Source organism: Pongo pygmaeus, chromosome 5 (assembly GCF_028885625.2).
Source record: "Pongo pygmaeus isolate AG05252 chromosome 5, NHGRI_mPonPyg2-v2.0_pri, whole genome shotgun sequence".
In the NCBI taxonomy this organism is placed as follows: Eukaryota; Metazoa; Chordata; class Mammalia; order Primates; family Hominidae; genus Pongo; species Pongo pygmaeus.
The window spans coordinates 5622551-5640568 of record NC_072378.2 but is presented as its reverse complement, the minus strand read 5'-3'; the positions used below and the strand labels follow the sequence as shown (position 1 = coordinate 5640568).

At 45.3% G+C, this 18018-nt stretch overlaps 1 protein-coding gene across 5 annotated transcripts in view; it reads right to left on the bottom strand.

Annotated features, from left to right (window-relative positions):
• FARS2 (phenylalanyl-tRNA synthetase 2, mitochondrial) overlaps nucleotides 1–18018 on the bottom strand; it is a 519219-nt gene that overhangs the window by 24692 nt on the left and 476509 nt on the right. The window lies entirely within an intron of this gene.

Here is an 18018-nt window from a genome sequence, read left to right as displayed (position 1 = left end):
TCATAATCTAAAGGTCCTACATATGTTCCCCATTTATTTTATGGTCTGCCTTTCCCCACTTGCCAGCTGTACATGCACAGAGCTTTCTCCTTCTTAGTTTTGTTCTCTTCTGTTGTCTTTGAGCCTGGCAAACAGCAAGGGTTTAATAAATATTAGCAGATATTGATACTGATCAGTATTAGTGATATGCACAGTTCCATGCACTGACTGAGGTGACAAGGATGAATAAGACCTGACCCTTGCCCTAAGGAAGCTCAGCCCCGACCCCCACCTCTGCCTATTCTCCACCCTGCTTCCTCCTGACAGAGCCCGCAGTCTCACCAGCCAAATCCTGCTGCCACCTGGAGGCCGGGACAATATTCACTGAAGCCCTCAGCCCAAGGAGATGCTGCTTGCAAAGAACTTTGGTTTGAAAAAATGAAGAGCACCCTGTCACCCTGCTTGGCTGGGGGACTCTGAGTGGCAGGACCTCAAAGACAATGGGGACAGAATGCTGCTGTCTGGATTGCACTCAAAGTGCAAATGAATGTATGGCAAGCAGACAAAAACCTGCCATTGTCAAACACATAAAGCAGATACCATCCGTATGGAGTAACAGTGCACACACACAGATGCACGCGCTTTAAAATCCCCTCTTCCATGCACCATCTAAGGACCACGTGGCCATCGTGTCACTGTCTTTGTTCATGAGGGCAGGCTCTGACTGCTCCTAGTGGAAAGCCTGCCTGGCTTTGGGTTGGTCTCAGCAGTGTAAAAGGATAATTATCTGTCGGCTGCCTGGGAATGTAAGGTATCAAATAGATTACCTTCGTAATTAAAATAATGAAAAGAATCATCAGGACTAGAAGATATTTTTTATCTTTTTAATTGAAGACTCTAAAGAAGGGCTAAAATATGAATTGGAGAGGAACATCCTTATTAATCCATCTCATAATTACAGGCATGCAGTTGGAGGCTTGTTGCCTCCTCACAGCCTTTTGGGGTTCCTTCCAATGGTGAGGTCTCCCCAGGGTTCTCCTCCGACTCTGTACCATACAGGTGACAGAGGGCTCACCCTGATATAAAGGTGGCTGTAAAGATCTATTGATTGGCGGGTGCAGTGGCTCACACCTGTAATCACAGCACTTTGTGAGGCCGAGGTGGGAGGATGACTTGAGCCCAGGAGTTGGAGACTAGTCTGGGCAACAGACTAGTCTCAACTAGTGAGACAGAGTGAGACCCTGTCTCAAAATAAAAAAGACCCATTGATTTATTTATTCTCTTATTTGCAGCAAATGGACATTCTGCAAACAGACCTTTTGATTACACTGTCTTTGAAAAGAGCTAATAAAGAATCAATTACAAGAGATATACACAAACAGAAATTGGTATTTATCTGTGCAGGATATCTCCTGAAAAATGAAAAGATCATTAAAGCACAGACACACATAATGAAGTGTGTCTATTTAAGATGGCCCACCTCAACTGTTAGTGTGCTCTGGCTGGCACAAGGCCATGGGTGGCATGACAGATGTCCCTCCTAATGGCCTTGGAAACCACTCTCTAACTTTGGATTTCCAAGAAATCGCTTTAGGGGCCGTTTTCGCTGAGAATCTGGCATCATGAGAGATAGAAAGTAGAACAGGGCTAATAATAGCTTCATTGCTGCTATCGCCCTAACTCAGTCCGTTTTATTTCGTTAATGGCTCTTTTCTAGGATAGCATTTTGTGGGTATATTTGTGGATGTTCATTGTGGCATGAATGGTACAGACTAGGGTATAAACACCATGACTTTTCCTAAAGAGTGTCAAATGCTACAGGTACAGGTAAGGTCGTGACTAGGATGATCATCTTGATTTCCTTTGCCATCAACATTTAATTGCCAAATCCAAACAGCTCTTGATTCGGGCATTACTTTTATAATTGTTCATTATATTATGTATTTATTTTTTATGCATTTTTATGCATGTGTGTTATATCTAGCCATAAAAAGGACTGAAAGATTTAATGCGCTGCCTCCTGTTAGGTTTCCTTGGCTATGTGCCAATCACGGGACTGCCCTGAGCTTCGAGGTGTGTTGCAGAAGCCACTGAACACTTGCCCTGTTCTCTGGCCTTTATCCATTTTGGTTCAAGGGCAGAGCCAGAGTGGGTTTCCTCCTGCTTCCCAGAAAGTGAGCGCCTTCCCAATGATAAGCTGCTGAGGATGTGGGAACAGACGGACACCACTGGGCAGAAGAGGCAGGCTTGGGAATCAGACAGAACTGGGTTTGCATCCCAGCTCTGCTACTTAGTCCTGCAATCTGGAAAAGTTAACTAACCCCACAAAGCCCCTGCTTCCTCACCTATAAACGGAGACTTAATGGTACTTATCTCAGAGGACTGTTGTAATGGGTAATTTACTAACATACTGATTGTTACCAATGGGAACATACTGTTGGTCGTGGGTAACAGAATTTCCAATCCAAACAGCTTCAAAGGATGCAGAACTGTGTTGGACTGAATTCGATGCATGAGGAGGAGGACAGGGTTGTCCTGCCGCAGTGGTTCTGGCTTGGTGTCTCCACCCCTGTTCACCTCTGCTGTCCTCTTTGTGGCAGCTTTGTCCCTAGGCCTGTAACAGGCCCAGCTGCACACTCTCCCCAAGCTTCTCTCTCCAAAGTGAGGCATCACTCCCAGAGGTTCTCAGATCTCACACACCTTCCCCTCACAAACCACTGTTCCCATTTGGGTTATCCCCTATTCCTAAACCAATCCTGTCCCACAGGAAGTAGTGTGCACTGACTGGCTTAGACCTGGTGAGAAAGCTGGGGTTAATGCCCCAAATGGCCAAGCTCCTATACAAGAGGTAAGACAGGAAGGATGTTGAGGAGAAACGCACAGTGAGTGTGACACACACATATGTGATTAGCACTCAATGAGTGGAAACTATTACTGTGTAATAGAGTAAATAACAAGACAGTTATTAAATGCCTGTTGATAGAATACCTTTGTTTTTAACTTCCTCCAAGGAGAGTGAAACAGCTGACTTTAAACTCAGCATGTTTTCAATGACAATGCTTTCCAAGCTTCCATTCATCCTCTCTCTCCCCCAACTCCTCCAGACAGTGGTGTCTACCAACAATGTGCTCCCTTATGAAGCCACCCTGACATGAAAACAGCTTCGGTGCCAGTATGAGCCTTCAACAACAGCATTCGAAGGAACATGGTTTTGTTCTAAGCCAGGCTTGCTACTGATCAAATGCTAGCATGAAACTTTCATAAGGTTATTATAGAGCACGGCTTTCACCTTCTAATATTCAAGCTGTTCTGTACAGTTGCAAAGGGACAACAAAACTAGGAAGCGCTCCTGTAAATCAATACAAACACTGTGGCCTTTCAGCTGCTGTCAGGAAGGCGATGTAAGGTCCTGGCCTCATCTGTTGGCATCCAGAGCTTGTGGCCAGTGCCCCCAAAACAGGGTGTGCTGTGGATTCCAGTGTTAGGGCTGGGGTAGGTGAAAGGAGGTCTCCGCCATTTCCAATGTGGTCATTTGAAGGATGTGAGTCACCAACTTAAGGCTGGCCCATCAATAGAATTTTAGAGATGAGAAAAGTGAAAGGTTCAAGAGGGAGCTAAAGTTGCCATTTAATCAGATATTGGCATCCTTAAAGGTTCCCAAGAGAGCTTGAGATGACAGCTGGGAGAGATTTTCAAAATTCAAATATCTGGACATAGCCTGCAAGGCAAAATTGATAGTGCCATTGATTTTTGGGGCCCATATATCCTGCCCCTGCCCTGTGAGCCTTATATACACCCCACTCCACCCTCACCACAAACACACGCACCCCTGGAGGGACCCTGCTGGCCTTCAGGAAACACACACACTCTCTCAGGAGTACTGGGAGCCCATTTCCTGAGAGCCCATTTCCTGGGAGCCCATTTCCTGGGAGTCCATTTCCTGAGAGCCCATTTCCTGGGAGCCCATCTCCTGGGAGCCCATTTCCTGGGAGCCCATTTCCTGGCAGGGCTGTGGATACTTGCTCCTTTCCTCCTAGATCCAAGAATTCCTTCAATACTATGTTGTTTTGTTTTCTATTTAAAGAAACTCTTATGGGATAGAAAGTTTACCAGTTCAGAATAATGTCACCTGATGATTTTTCCTTGTTTGCAATACCCTCAAACATATCTACTTTTTTTCAGACACTCAAAAAGCAAGAGGCAAGCAGAAGAGTGGAAATGGCAGGGTGGTGGGAGGGTAGGAAAATGCAACCAACCAACCAAACCAAGAGAACAAAATGAAAAACTCTGCCAGATAAAAAATAAGAGGAAACTTTGTACAGAAAAAACAACAAAAGTCTCCAATTCTAAAAGCTTTCTACCAGTGAAATTCTCACTGAAGTCAGGGCTTAGAAGGTACTACATATAATGGGGAAAAAATACTGAGTGCCTAATAAAAAACAACCTACTAGAATTCTTCAGAATTGTCATCCCTCTCCCCGCTCTCATCCCATAGACTAACTGACTTTGTTCTTTTGTAGAAACTGTTTAGAATGAAAGAGATAAGAAATATGGGAAGAGAAGCAATGCAGAGAGAAGGTTTCAAAGTAAGAGATGGGAGTTAAGTGTGATGATTAAAAGCAAAGTTGTGGAAGGGTAAAAGCTGCACCCCAAATTGGATCTGTGGGACATGAGATGCCGGCTGCATGTGAGCATCTTGGTAACCAAATAATAGGAAAGAATGTGGGAGCAGGCAATCCTGGGGCAAAAGCTGACGTCAACGTATCCATTCATCTTAGAATTGAGACTCTGATCTGTCTTTCCCAAGGCCAGATCTACAGAGAAACTTTCTGTCTTGGGCAGAATAGCTGGCTGAGACATCAGAGACAGAGACTGAGGAAATATCCCAGAAGCCTGTTGACACAGAGGCCCTGATAACTAAAGAGAAGTCCCAGCTGGGCGTGGTGGCTCACGCCTGTAATCCCAGCACTTTGGGACGCTGAGGCAGGCGGATCACTTGAGGTAAGGAGTCTGAGACCAGCCTGGCCAACATGGCGAAACCCTGTCTTTACTAAAAAATACAAAAATTAACTGGGGGTGGTGGCATGTGCCTGTAATCCCAGCTGCTCAGGAGGCTGAGGCAGGAAAATGGCTCGAACCCACGAGGCAGAGGTTTCAGTGAGCCGAGATCGTGCCACTGCGCTCCAGCCTGGGCGACAGAGCCAGACTCTATCAGAAAAAAACAAACAAACAAGAAAAAACAAAAAGAAGTCCTTCAGCGCAGCCAGGCCAGGAGGCTGTGGGGCAGCCTGGCTGCTGGTGCACACCCACAGGGGTTGTAGACCCCATGGGAGTGGCCCCGTGGAAGCAAAGGTACAGGAGTGAGCAAGGGTCACTGGTAACATCAGCTGAACCATACCCTGGAGAGGCTCCCCCAGCTGCTGGGCATTCTAATCCTGTACATAGCGTGGATGAATCAATAGGAGACCTGGAAATACATGAAGAACATATAGAAGGGCAGGGAAAGACACGGCGTCATAGGCGAAGCTGCTCTCCATTCCCATAGCACCCACACGCCCTGTGCATCTCCCGTGCAGTCATCATAGGGTAACTCTCTGTACAACTGTGGGCCCAGTACACAGTCAGCTGCAAGAACAAAAGCCAAAAATGTGAATCTTACTAGTACTTGGTTAAACCTTTCTTCCTCAAACTTAAAGTGACTATTGGTTTTAACAGGAATTAGTTCACCAACTCTCAGGATGCTTTAAGATCTGGATGTGCACCAACTCCCTCGGGATGCGGAGGCTGGTGTGGGAGGAAGAGCAGGCATTTCCAGAGAGGCCCTGGGGGACCCTGCCACAGTCTGTGATAGCACTGACTTGTTCGAACAGTGTGGTGGTCAGAAGTGAGTCCATTTTCCCTTTAGCAGATCCAGTAAGCTGTCGTGCATATTCTGCCTCAATAAGACTCCTGGTAAAGAGAACAGGCCATGAAGGGCAGAGTGTGCCAGGAGTTATCTTCTCAAAGGCACTGGTCTACAAAAGACAGAGCCTGGGAATGAAGTGCAACACGGATCCAGGAGTGCTGAAGTCTCTAGCAGTGGTGCTATTCCCCCCAGGTTACAGACTAATGAGTTGTGTCCCTGCCTTCAATTTCCTGGATAATGTGTGCTTGCTTACTGGAGATAAAAGGCAAGTCTCCAGGAGGGTTTCTCTTTGCCCAGGTGAAGCACGATGGAGCTGCGCTTTCTTACTGCAGGTAAGCGGTGAGCAATCAGAAAACATAGCATCTGGAAACGGGGGCTTTTGTGGCTCCATGACAAGCCTGGGAGAGAGGTTTGTGAATATCTGCAGTGGGGTTGCTGAAGCCAAGCTGATGGACTTTGCTTTTTTGAAAAACAAAAAACAAAACAAAACAAAAAAAACCCTCACTTGGTACTTCATTTTGATTAGGAACAACCCTTGCACAGGCTGTGCGTCCACAGGCTTAAGAAATCTCTACTATTTACTTACCTCATTGGTAAAAATTAAAATGGCCTCAAAGGTCACATGTATTTCAAAAAACCATCAAGGCAGGCTGCTCTACAATGAGGCTCCCAAAAAACTTATTTCGAACAGTTTCCTTACTTTTAAGTAACAGCTGAAACTTTCTTGTGTGTATTTTACCATGCCTTAGATGAAAAGGCTTTGAAGGGCCCTAACCCACTCTAGGAGGGGACCCATGATAAGCCTGGAGGAGATACTCTAGATTTCCAGTGTCCCCAGGACACATTCCCTACCAGCACACAGGGGACAGATGCCACTGTATGTAGGGGTTTGACCTGTTCTTCACTTTGGACTAAAACCATGCAGTGGTTGGAAGCATGGACTCTGGGGGCCTTTAAACCTTGGTTTAAGTCCTGGCTTTGCTATAGGACCTTGATCTGTTAATTTTTCTAAGCCATAATTGCTTTGCCTGTATAATTGGGTCAGCAATAGTATCTATCTCGTAGAGTTGTTGACGGGATTAAATCAAATGATGCAAGCAGTGTGTTTAGTGGGGTGGCAGGGACATGACAGGCTCCAAGAAGAGGGAGGTCTGGATGTAGACCCAGGTCAACTCCCCTGCCTTTGCTCACAAAGGCTGTGTGACCTTGTGGCGGCACTAGGCGCTGTCCTGCCTGATCTACCGTTCTGGGTAGGGGAACCCCTCACTCACTGTCCTCCTGGATTCAAAGCAAGGACTACAGAAGAAGATTTAGAAGGAAGATTATTTTCTAACACTCTAGAATTTTGCTGTAAGAAGCAAAGTGGTCACTGCTAGCCTGAGAAACATACATCTGTCTTGTAGACATTTCCCATGAAGCTGGTCCTGCCTCCTACACACAGGCCATTGGGCACCTGAGGGCCCCAGGCCACAAATTCCTTCTCCTAAGCCATTTTAAATTAATTTAAACATAAAAAACAACCCACTGCTTTATTTTTTTTTTATTATTGCTTCCCAGTGAATAACTGGGCAAACAACAGGCCGGTGTTCCAACTTTGCCAAAACTGGAAATGGCCGTGCTAGAAGTTAGGATTCTTGATTCTTTTAATCACATTTTTTTTTTTTTTAGAGATGGGGTCTCACTATGTTGCCCAGGCTAGTCTTGAACTCCTGATCTCAAGCCATCCTCATACCTTGGCCTCCCAGAGCACTGGGATTACAGGTATGAGCCACTGCACCTGGCCAGGATTCTTCATTTTTTGATACACGCAACAACTTGGATGAATCCCAAGGGCATTATGTTGAGTGCAAAAGGCCCATCTCAAAAGGTCACATTCAGTATGACTCCATGTACATAATATTCTTAAAGGGACAAAATTATAGAGATGGAAAACAGATTAGTAGTTGCCAGAGTGTAGTGATGGTGGGGGTAAGGAGAGCAGGTGTGATAAGGACTAGCACGAGGGAGATCCTTTTCATGATAGAATGTGGCATGACTGATGCCTGTTCTAACGAGTCATTGTCCAGGCTGTGCTGGCTGTTAAATATTATGAATATAACCTCTAAGTGTTCCAAGATTTTGTCTTGCATTCTAGAAAATGAAAAAAAACAACAACGATACACACGCATCTCTTTGGTTAAAGTTTTATGCTTTCAGGAGTCTTGAAACTGCATTTTTTTTTTCTAAATGTATGGTCTGTGTTAAGTTTTTTTGATTTTAACTGTTGGAAAGAAATCTGACTAGCTTCGTGACTCGTAACCAACTCTTCTTGCTGTTACCATATGGTGTTTCCTTTAATAAAAACATTTTACAGAAATAATGATAAAAAAAACTACTTTAAGCTTTTATAAAAGTTACATGTTTCTGGCAATAAAAACATCCCTTATAATTATGTAGATGGCTTTGTACCCAGTAAACAGGAAAAACTTTGTTCTCCTTGCTGTTTTATTTCTAAGAAATGATGATGCTCTCTGTCATTCATCTTTGGACATATTCTGAATCTCTTATTCATTGACCTCACTTTGGATCGTAGTAATGTACACTGAAAGAACCTGTTCTATTCATATATCTTTTAGGGTTCTATTTCCTCTGACTGTTTGCAGTAGAGCAACATATTCAATCTCTTTAGAGCTCTGGCTTACTGTGTCACTTCTGATGAGGGCAGCTGCATTCAACAAAAGAAAAAGGACACATTTAAAAAATTCTAGAAGTAGCTGGGTGTGATGCTTATGCCTGTAATCCCAACACTTCCGGAGGCCAAGGCAGGAGGATTGCTTGAGCCTGGAGTTTGAGACCAGCCTGGGCAACACAGTGAGACCCTGTCTCTATAAAAAAATTTAAAAATTAGCTGGGTGTGGTGGTGTGCATCTGTAGTCCCAAGTACTCAGAAAGCTGAAGTGGGAGGATTGCGTGAGCCTAAGAGTTCAAGATTATAGTGAGCCATGATTGCACCACTGCACTCCAGCCTGGGTGACAGAGCAAGATGTGGTCTCTAAACAACAACAACAATAATAACAACGAATTCTGAAGGTATGCAGACCAAAGCAACTACTAATGGTGCCATGGGGGAATCTGGGCTCTTCTTTCTGTTCCACCATGCTTAGGAAGCAAGCCACTGTCTTCATGGGTTGCAAGATGGCTGCTCCCTCTCCGGTCCTCCTATCAGCAATGCACAGATAGACGGAAGAAGGGATACACGGTAAAAGGCCAAAGGGGCATGCCAGACAAAAAGCCCTCAGGAAACCTCACCCAGAAATTTCTGCTTATTCTCATTGGCCAAAACTGGGTCACATGATCACCTCTAGGCTGGGATGGGGAAGTTATGCATGCAGGCTAGGTTAGCTGACCAATGCCATCTGCCACTCACACTATTCCAGAAAGCAGGGAGGCGGCTCACTTCCCTTCCCATAGGATCTTATTTCTTTTTGAGACAGCTCTGTCGCCCAGGCTGGAGTGCAGTGGCACAATCTTGGCTCACTGCAACCTCTGCCTCCCGGGTTCAAGCAATTCTCCTGCCTTAGCCTCTCGAGTAGCTGGGACTACAGGCACATGCCACCACGTACAGTTAATTTTTGTATTTCTAGTAGAGACGGGGTTTCACTATGTTGGCCAGGCTGGTCTCGAACTCCTGACCTCGTGATCCACCCGCCTCGGCCTCCCAAACCTCTGGGATTATAGGCGTGAGCCATTGCGCCCGGCCAGGATCTTATTTCTAAAGACTATTCGGTTTCTTGTTTCCCCCATTGCCTTTCAGGATCCCTTTTGAGTGGCTCTGAGTGTATTTCTGTGAGGTTTTCGAGGCTCAATTTTACTTCTGATGGCAGTAACTGTGTGATCTTCCTTCACGCAAGCTCATCTGTGTTGCTAATATATGGTACCTATGAAATCTGATTTCATTTCCTTACATTAATTCATAGGGCAAAGGGAAAGTAGAGTAAATTTAAATGAATGTTTTCATCCAGAATAATCTGGCTTAGTGTGGAGGGCGAGAGGAAGGGAGCAAACTCACGTGCTAATGGGAATGGTGGAGACAGAAGAGAGATGAGTGAGATGGGATGCAAATTATTCCACATTACAGCAGCTGAGGCAGTAAATTGGTTTGCCATGTACTTACCCATCACTCTTAGATAACTCTCCCTTCTGGATTAAAAAAAGGGGTATTCTAGCACCTATGTGGTTTAAATTTATGCAAGAGTTGAATTCATGCTGGTCTATATTTAAAGATCTGCAGCCATTTCTAGGATAAATAGCAAGGGGTACATGTAATTTTTTTAAAAAAATCCCTTGAGGTTAAGCTGGAAAAATAGTTTCTAGCTTGTTTTTAAACTATTATCAGTTGAGCTTTTGCACTTGAATACAATCCAAAAAATAATCAGGTGACATATCTTAGAATAAATGTGGACATAACCTTATTCTGAAGGGCTGCCTGCCCTATTTGGGCTGGTCTTTTTAGAGGCAACAGTTGTGAGGAGGAGGAGGAGAATTCTCTCAGCTCTCCAGAGACGAGAATGTGCCACCTGTGGTGGCAAACGCCAGAGATGCCCCCTAGAGATCCCTACCTCCTGGTGTTCCTGTCTTGTGTGGCTCCTCCCACACTGGAACACACAGGGTCAGTCTGTGTGTTCAAGAGAATATGGCAGAAGTGATGGTGTGTCACTTCCAAAGCCAGGCTACACAAGACATGCAGCCTCTCCCTGCTCTTGGGTCACTCCCTGGGGAATCCAGCTGCAATGCTTGCCCTGTGGAGGAGCCCAGGTGGTGAGGAGCTGAGGTCTCTGACCTACAGCCAGGGAGGAACCGAGCCTTTCCTGGCACAGCCGACTGACTGAGCTTGGAAGGGTGTCCTCCAGCCCCAGTTGAGCCTTCAGATCCCTGCAGCATCAGCTGACATCTTGGCTGCAACCTCGTGAGAAATCTACAGCCAGAATCAACCTGCCAAGCCCCTCTGTTTTGGGGGGTAATTCATTCTGCAGCAACAAATAACTCATCTAATATCCTTCCCACTTCCTAAATGGTTCAAGCCAGCTCTCCAATCTTCTTGAGAACAGTTTCTTAAAAGAAGAGCATCAGTGGCTGTCAGGACACTCTTAATTTCCTTATGAGTTTTGGCAAGTCAGCATGGGACAGCACAAAGCATGGTGCCACAGACAGGTCCAGCCCCACAGCATGTGTTTGATAGGCTGGGGATGAAGGCAGCTCCCAAACAGTGAATTTGAAGGGTAAGAACATTACCGCTATTGACCACGGTTATTAATAGTAAATATGCAGAGCTTCACAAAGGCCTTTCAGACTTCATACTGTTTTATTAGCAGGTGAAAGATAAAGAATTCTTGGGAGAAAACAGCCAGGACTGTAAGGTGTGCTATTAATTATAACCACAGTGACCACTTATGTGCTGACACTTCACATCTTTCTTTCATCTGATCCTCACAACAGCCTCGAGAGAAACGGAGGCCCCGAGAGGTCAAGTACCCAGCGAGCAAGGAGCGATGGAGCGGATGGAGTCAGGAGTGGGCCTGGAGCTGTCTTCCTCCAAAGCTCCAAGCCCTTAGTCACCGAGTGGCCAGCATTTTCCTTTGTCCAGTCCACTAGTGTGCAACCTGGTGAGCTACACACACCAAGGGAAGGATCATAGGAAAATGATGTGGAAATAGCAGTTGATAGAATCAGAGAATCTGGAATCAAATTACAGTTCTGCTACTTATTAGCTCTGTGGCCTTGAGTAAGTTACTTAACCTTTCTGAATCATTCATACATAGACATATTGCATAGATTTAAATTCTATAATAAATGTATAATAAATGTAGCCAGGGGTACATAGAGTAAAAAAGCCCTTGTGGCTAAACTGAAAATTAAAGTTTCTAGCCTTTGTTTTAAAATTAATAACTAATAATACTTTTTTGCATTTTAATATAATCCACAAAATGACCAGGTGACACATCTTGCAATAAATGTGGAGTGAATCTTCTAGAAAGCTGCTTAGTTTATTGGGTTGGTCTTTTTGGATATAGCAGTTGTGAGAAGAATTAACTACCTATAGCTAGATATAGTATACTATACCAAGGGTTTCTATCTGTGTGACAGACACAGTTTCTATCTACACTATAGATTCAGATTCTATGTATGTATGTATGCATCTATGTATGTATGTATGTATGTATGTATGTATGTATCTATCTATCTATCTATAAATCAAACAACCATCTATCTTTCCCTCTTATTTACAGAAGAACTCTCCAGGCTGTAATGAACTGTCCTCATTTTGTGTCAATTTCCCTAGGTATAAGATGAATATAAGCCTGTAGTCCCAGCTACTCCAGAGGCTGAGGTAGGAGAATGGCGTGAACTCGGGAGGCGGAGCTTGCAGTGAGCCGAGATCGCGCCACTGCACTCCAGCCTGGGCAACAGAGCAAGACTCCATCTCAAAAAAAAAAAAAAAAAAAAGATGACTATAATATAATGCCTATATCAAAGGGTTATTAAGAAGATTCAGTAAGATAATTTATATAAGGCATTTAAACTACTATCTGGCTATGTTAAGTGCTATGTAAGTGTTCCCTGTCATCATCACCATCATCTCCTTGCTCCCTCTCTACAGAGAGGGATTCTGATCTGATGGGTCAGATTCTGGGTCCAGCTGGCTCTAAACTAGAGAGCACGAGCTTGCCATGTGTTGAAACGGTGCCCACAGATACATGGCCCCTCCTGACACCCTCTCCTTGCTTTATGTCACAGTGGAAAGAAGACTGAAGGCCCAAGGCCTGCTTCCTTCTCCCATGCGCTTGAAGTCCTAAAGAGGACCAGCTCTTTCCTATGGGACAAGAGCTGGCTGTGGCTTTCTTTCTCAGGATAATGGGCATTCAGGATCGTAGGCTCTTGTGCTCCAGTGGTCAGACCCCCAGTGCTGGTCTGTAGGGGGCAGGAAGAGATCTCTTTGGCCTTTAGGACAGGGGTCCTGCTCCAGCCTAGCTTTCTAGAATTCTCATAAGAATGATACAGGGCTCTATTTCCATCTGCCATTGGAACTTGCCAAGAAGTGATGGCCATTGTCCACAGCAGGTTTTGGCAATCCCAAGTCCCTTAGCTATTACAGCAATTTAGCACTCTTGGATCCCTTGATTACTTTTTACAACAGCAATGGTGATTATAATAGCAGGTATTTCTTGTGGACTTACCATGCACTAGACATTCATATATCCATTCATTTAATTCTTACAACAACTCCAATAGCAGGGCTATTCCAATCCCTACTCCATACATGTAAGAAAATGAAGTCCAGAGAAGCTAGTGATTTCACAGGGTTATACAGCAAAGAACTAGGCTGGGACCAAAACTCAGGTCTCCCTCACTTAGGAGATGGTGTCCCCCCATGGTCAATGGGACCTATCAGTGTGTGGCAGCTATGGGATCTCTGGTCTGATTGCATGACACTGAGGAAAAAACCAGATGGGGGGTACAGCATGGACTCCACAGTGTTGCCAAGACTCAACTCTGGGCTACTAATCTTTACATGTTCCTGAGCAAAAGCAGTTAAAGACTAGAGAGTCAGCATGATTAAAATTAGGGCAAGGCAGTGGAGAGGAGGGAGAACAAAAACAAAACATAAACCCACCTGGGGCTATGAAATGTTTTTGGTATTTTGGAAAGAGAGTCAATGGTTAGGATGGAAAAAAATCACATCTTTTTAGAGCAAAAATTCCCTTTCCTGGTCCGTGGTATTGCATAGTTTAAAGAAAATGGGCCACGTGACCTCCTGCTGTAATTTGAAATGATTCAGGACACACTCCATGTGTAACTGACAGAACTCCAATTTCCTCTGTTGAAAACAAAATCCCATTTTCACTTGTGGGTATTCCATTCATCTTTGCTTTTTTGGTTTTTTAATTACACAGTAGAAAGTGCTACTGTGATTTCCTCCCCATGTCACGATGGCAGTATTCATCAAGAAGTTTTTAATTCTACACAGCAATTGCTTCTCTTCAAAAATCGAATTTCAATCTCCGCAGAGGCAGAAGGGTAGGATTTTTTGACCCTGAGGTTAATTATCTGCAAATAAGTTAAAATCACACAAAACCTTTTCCTGGGAAAAGGGAATCCAAGCTCAACCCCTCACTTCACCTGTCTGGCTGTTGATGGTGGTGTGGAAGGTGAGGTTGGGCTGGGCACCACCTAGCCGGGGGCGTGGAGGCAGGACTGTCTCATGGTGGTTGCATTTTCAGAGCCTAGCACAGTATGTGGCACGAAGGAAGAATTCAGCAACTGTGGAAGTGATGCGAAGTGAAGGCAGAGTGAATAGAAGAACAGGATTTGAATCATGCCTGATTTTCTTTTTTTTGAAGGATATGAAAATGTCCTATCTCTGGTGGAAAAAAGAAAGAGGGAAGCAAAGAGGAGACTTACTAGGAGCTGTCCAGGAGCTCGTGACTGGGGCTGGAGTCCAGCTGACCCATGGCAGGAAAGCTTGATGTGTCCGAGGATCAGGGCTCTTGCTCCCAGGCTCAGCCCCTCGGCACTGTGCTGCTTTTCTCCCTCCTCACTGAGAATGTCCACTCTTCTTTCCAAGTTCTCTAATTCTGTCTCGATGGGCCCAACATTCATTTCATTCATGGTCATTTATTCATTTGCTGAACACAATCTGTGTGGTCTGATATTGAAAGCTGGGGGAATGGGTTGGAAGGGAGAGGAGCTACAGAGATGAGAACAATGAGATCTAACAGGTGTTGCGTGCTTGCTACGTGCCAGGCCTGACTGTGAGGCTTTCCTAAGCCTTAACCTGTCTAATCCTCACTGCCTCCCTAGGAGGCTGAACACGCCTGGGTCGCTGCCCTCCACGGAGGGCTGGAGTGTGCACCGCCATATCACCGACACGTACCTCTCTCAATCATGATACTTCTGTTTCCTGCTACTAGAGCCATTTGTTGACACTGTCACTTTCAAGGACTGTTCATTCACTTTTGTGTCCCCAGCATCTAGCACAGTGGCTGGTACATAGCAGGTGCTGAACAATGTTTGCTGTGTTATTTAAGTGACTTTCAATCCAACAAGAAAGGACACTCACAAAAGAAGAACACAAAACCCTGCATGAGGAGCATCGGGGACAGCTGTCTCAGTGATGGGGTCAGCAGGACCCTGAGGAGGAGCACAGGAGATAGGGTGGCAGAGAGTGTGGGGGCCAGGCGCGGCTCTACAGGGAGGCTCTCCTAGCTCAGGCTGCATGAGGGTCTCATACAGCCAGGCCCATACAGCCCAGATGAAACATGAAAGAATAGATTACATTAGGACACCGAGAGGGGGAATGGTCCCAGCCATGGCTAGCAAATGTTGAGGACCTCAGAGGGACCAAGGGGCTCTATTTTTCTGATTTTTTCTGATCTTCAGTTTAATGAGAAAGGATGTTGGAGAAGACAGACAGAGATCAAACAGCATGTCCCAAAGTGAAAGATCCATAGGTTTTGGTGGAATTTCACTGCAAAGGGACTTTGAGCTCCAAGTACACGATATGCCCTGGCTTCTGCCCTGCTATGACATGGTGCTACTCATAGAGGAGTATGCAGGAGATCAAAGGGTACAACAGAATAAAACTGTTCATTAAAAACCATACTCCTGTGTGTGAAAAGTGCTCAAAGAATGGCGCCCATGGCTTCTAATCCAAGGGGCAGGAGCCCAGGGCGTGAGTGCAGAAGCAGGAGACATGGAGCGAATCTGGGGAGCAAGAGGATTGAGGATCTGGGGCCACGGTCTCTGAGGGGACCAAGGAGACAGCCCCACAGAGGAGGAGAGTCTGGGGGGCTATTTGGAGAGAGAGGAGAGCTGAAAACAAAGAGGAGGAAGAAGGGAAAGAAGAAGGCACATGGAAGAGAAGGAGGAGAGGAAGCAAGGAAAAACAGGAGTGGGGCTTGTCTTCCTCTGAGTGGTAGTCCCTGGGGCCTGTCTAATACACTCAGTCTCATTTTCCCAGTTTCTTTATGCCTCTTTTAAAAAGCCCAACTCCCAGTTTCTCTGAAATAACCAATGCTTGTGACTTTCTCAGATCAGCTGACTCTCCTGACAATCCTCGGGGGCGGGCTGTATGGTGAGCATGTACACACATGCTCCAGGTCTCAGTGTTTTCTCCAGACAAATGAGCATGTAGGCATTAGGGCTGATGCTTTCAGAGCCAGCAGCGTGGGTCTGTGTCTTAGCTCTACCACTTAGTAGCTGTGTGACATTGGGCAAGTTACTCCACCTTGCTGTGTTCCAGTTGCCTCATCTCTAAAAGACCATCCAGGGCTGAAAGGATTAACTGAGTTAATCCGTATAAAGCTCTCAGAACAGTGCTTGAAAGATAAGCACACAGTAGAACTGGCAATCATCATTGCAGTGATTAGGGGAGGTAAGATTACTACTACCAAAAGAACCATTTAATAAGAGTGAGTAAGTGAAGACTTAGCTCATGACCTCTAAAAGATTGCCAACTCTTGCAAAATCTGTCCTTTGTGATGAATACTTTGCTCCTCTTAGAAGGAGGTTTAATTCCTCTCTACTGGCCCTGGGCTCGGACATATTAACTGATGATGGTGAATTACTGCCTTGTGACACATCTTTGGAAAATAAATCTAAGAAAAACGGTTCTAGTTGTAAAAAAAAAAAAAAAAAAAAACTCTGTAATCTAGAAAATCCTTTTTCTACATAAATAGATCTAGGACTGGGTAAGTGATCTTCCTTATGACCAAAACATTTTCCTCTGTCTTTACCATTCTTCCTTCCCTCTGGTCTCAAAAAAGCAGCATCTATCTTCCTCCCAAGTACCTTCCCCCAACAATTTAGTACCTTGGATCTTATCCGGCTTGCTCAGTAATTATCTCCTCTATCCTCAATCAATCAATCGCGCTCTCTCACTGTCTCTCTCTCTCTAGAAAGGCTCACAGTTTGAGTATGTTTAGCTCCCAAGGCACTACTGTCCCAGGATGGATATTGGGCAGCTCAGCTACATGGACAGAGGGACAGATCAATGGGTAAGCAGACAGGTGAATAAATGAACAATTATTAAACATTCAATAAACAAACAGACTGGCATACCTTTAAAATGGGTGGGCTGCCTTGGTGTGATTCCTGTAGACCAGTGGTTCTTATCTGAAGGGAATTTTGCTCCCTAGAGGGCACTGCACAATGACTGAAGATATTTGTGGTTGTCACAACTGGGGTCAGGGGGCTGCTCCTGGCATCCAGTCAGCAGAAGCCAGGGATGCTGGTAAACAGCCTACAACGCCCAGGTCAGCCCCCATGATAAAGAATAATCAGGTTCAAAATGTCCATAGAGTTTCCAAAAATGGCTCCTAGGAAACAGGTAGGTGTTTTCAGGGTAAGTGAAGGAGCATAGGAGTTATTTTATACTTGAAATTATGTGCCTTGAAAGCAAACATCCAAAAAACAAAAACAAAGCAGAGAAAGAAGCCTGTGCCTAAAAAAAATGAGAGCACAGGTACTTGTGGGTAACCTACACGCCCATCCTTGAAGGGGAAAGAAGAGGGAAGGGCAGATGCAATCCTCTGAGTACCGAGGGGGACAAAGCATTGCAAAAGACCCTAAACATTTTCCAAGAGAAAAATACAATGAGCATAAACCTCATCTTTGGAAAATACTTACGGCGAGGTGCGGGCTGCTTTTTCTGGACAAGCTCCCTAGCCTCTAAGGTGTGTGTCTACTCGGCTGCCTTTGCCCATTTCCTCCAGTGATCCCACTCCAGTGTCCTCAGCCCCTGCTCTCTGGGACATCCACGCCTCCATCCCAGGGGCAGGCTCTGAGCCTTGCCTCTGCTGTGCCTGTGGGAGGGCTGGGACAGTCACAGGGCCTAACTGGACACCTCCAGAGACTGACGATGCTCTGGGGACACCTCATTCATTAGCACAAGCTATTCATTTCCCTTACCTCGAGAGGAAGGTGAGTCAACACACACTCAAGACCAACTCCAAACACCAGCTGCCCAGGGCCTGGCTCTTTCCTGCAGTAGGAAGATTGATTCCGCCTGGGACTAAATGCCTGCTTTGCTTAAGTGCCCTTTTCAGTTAAGTTGTGAAAAATGGAAATAACAGTCATCTGCAGTATGAGTGAGCACT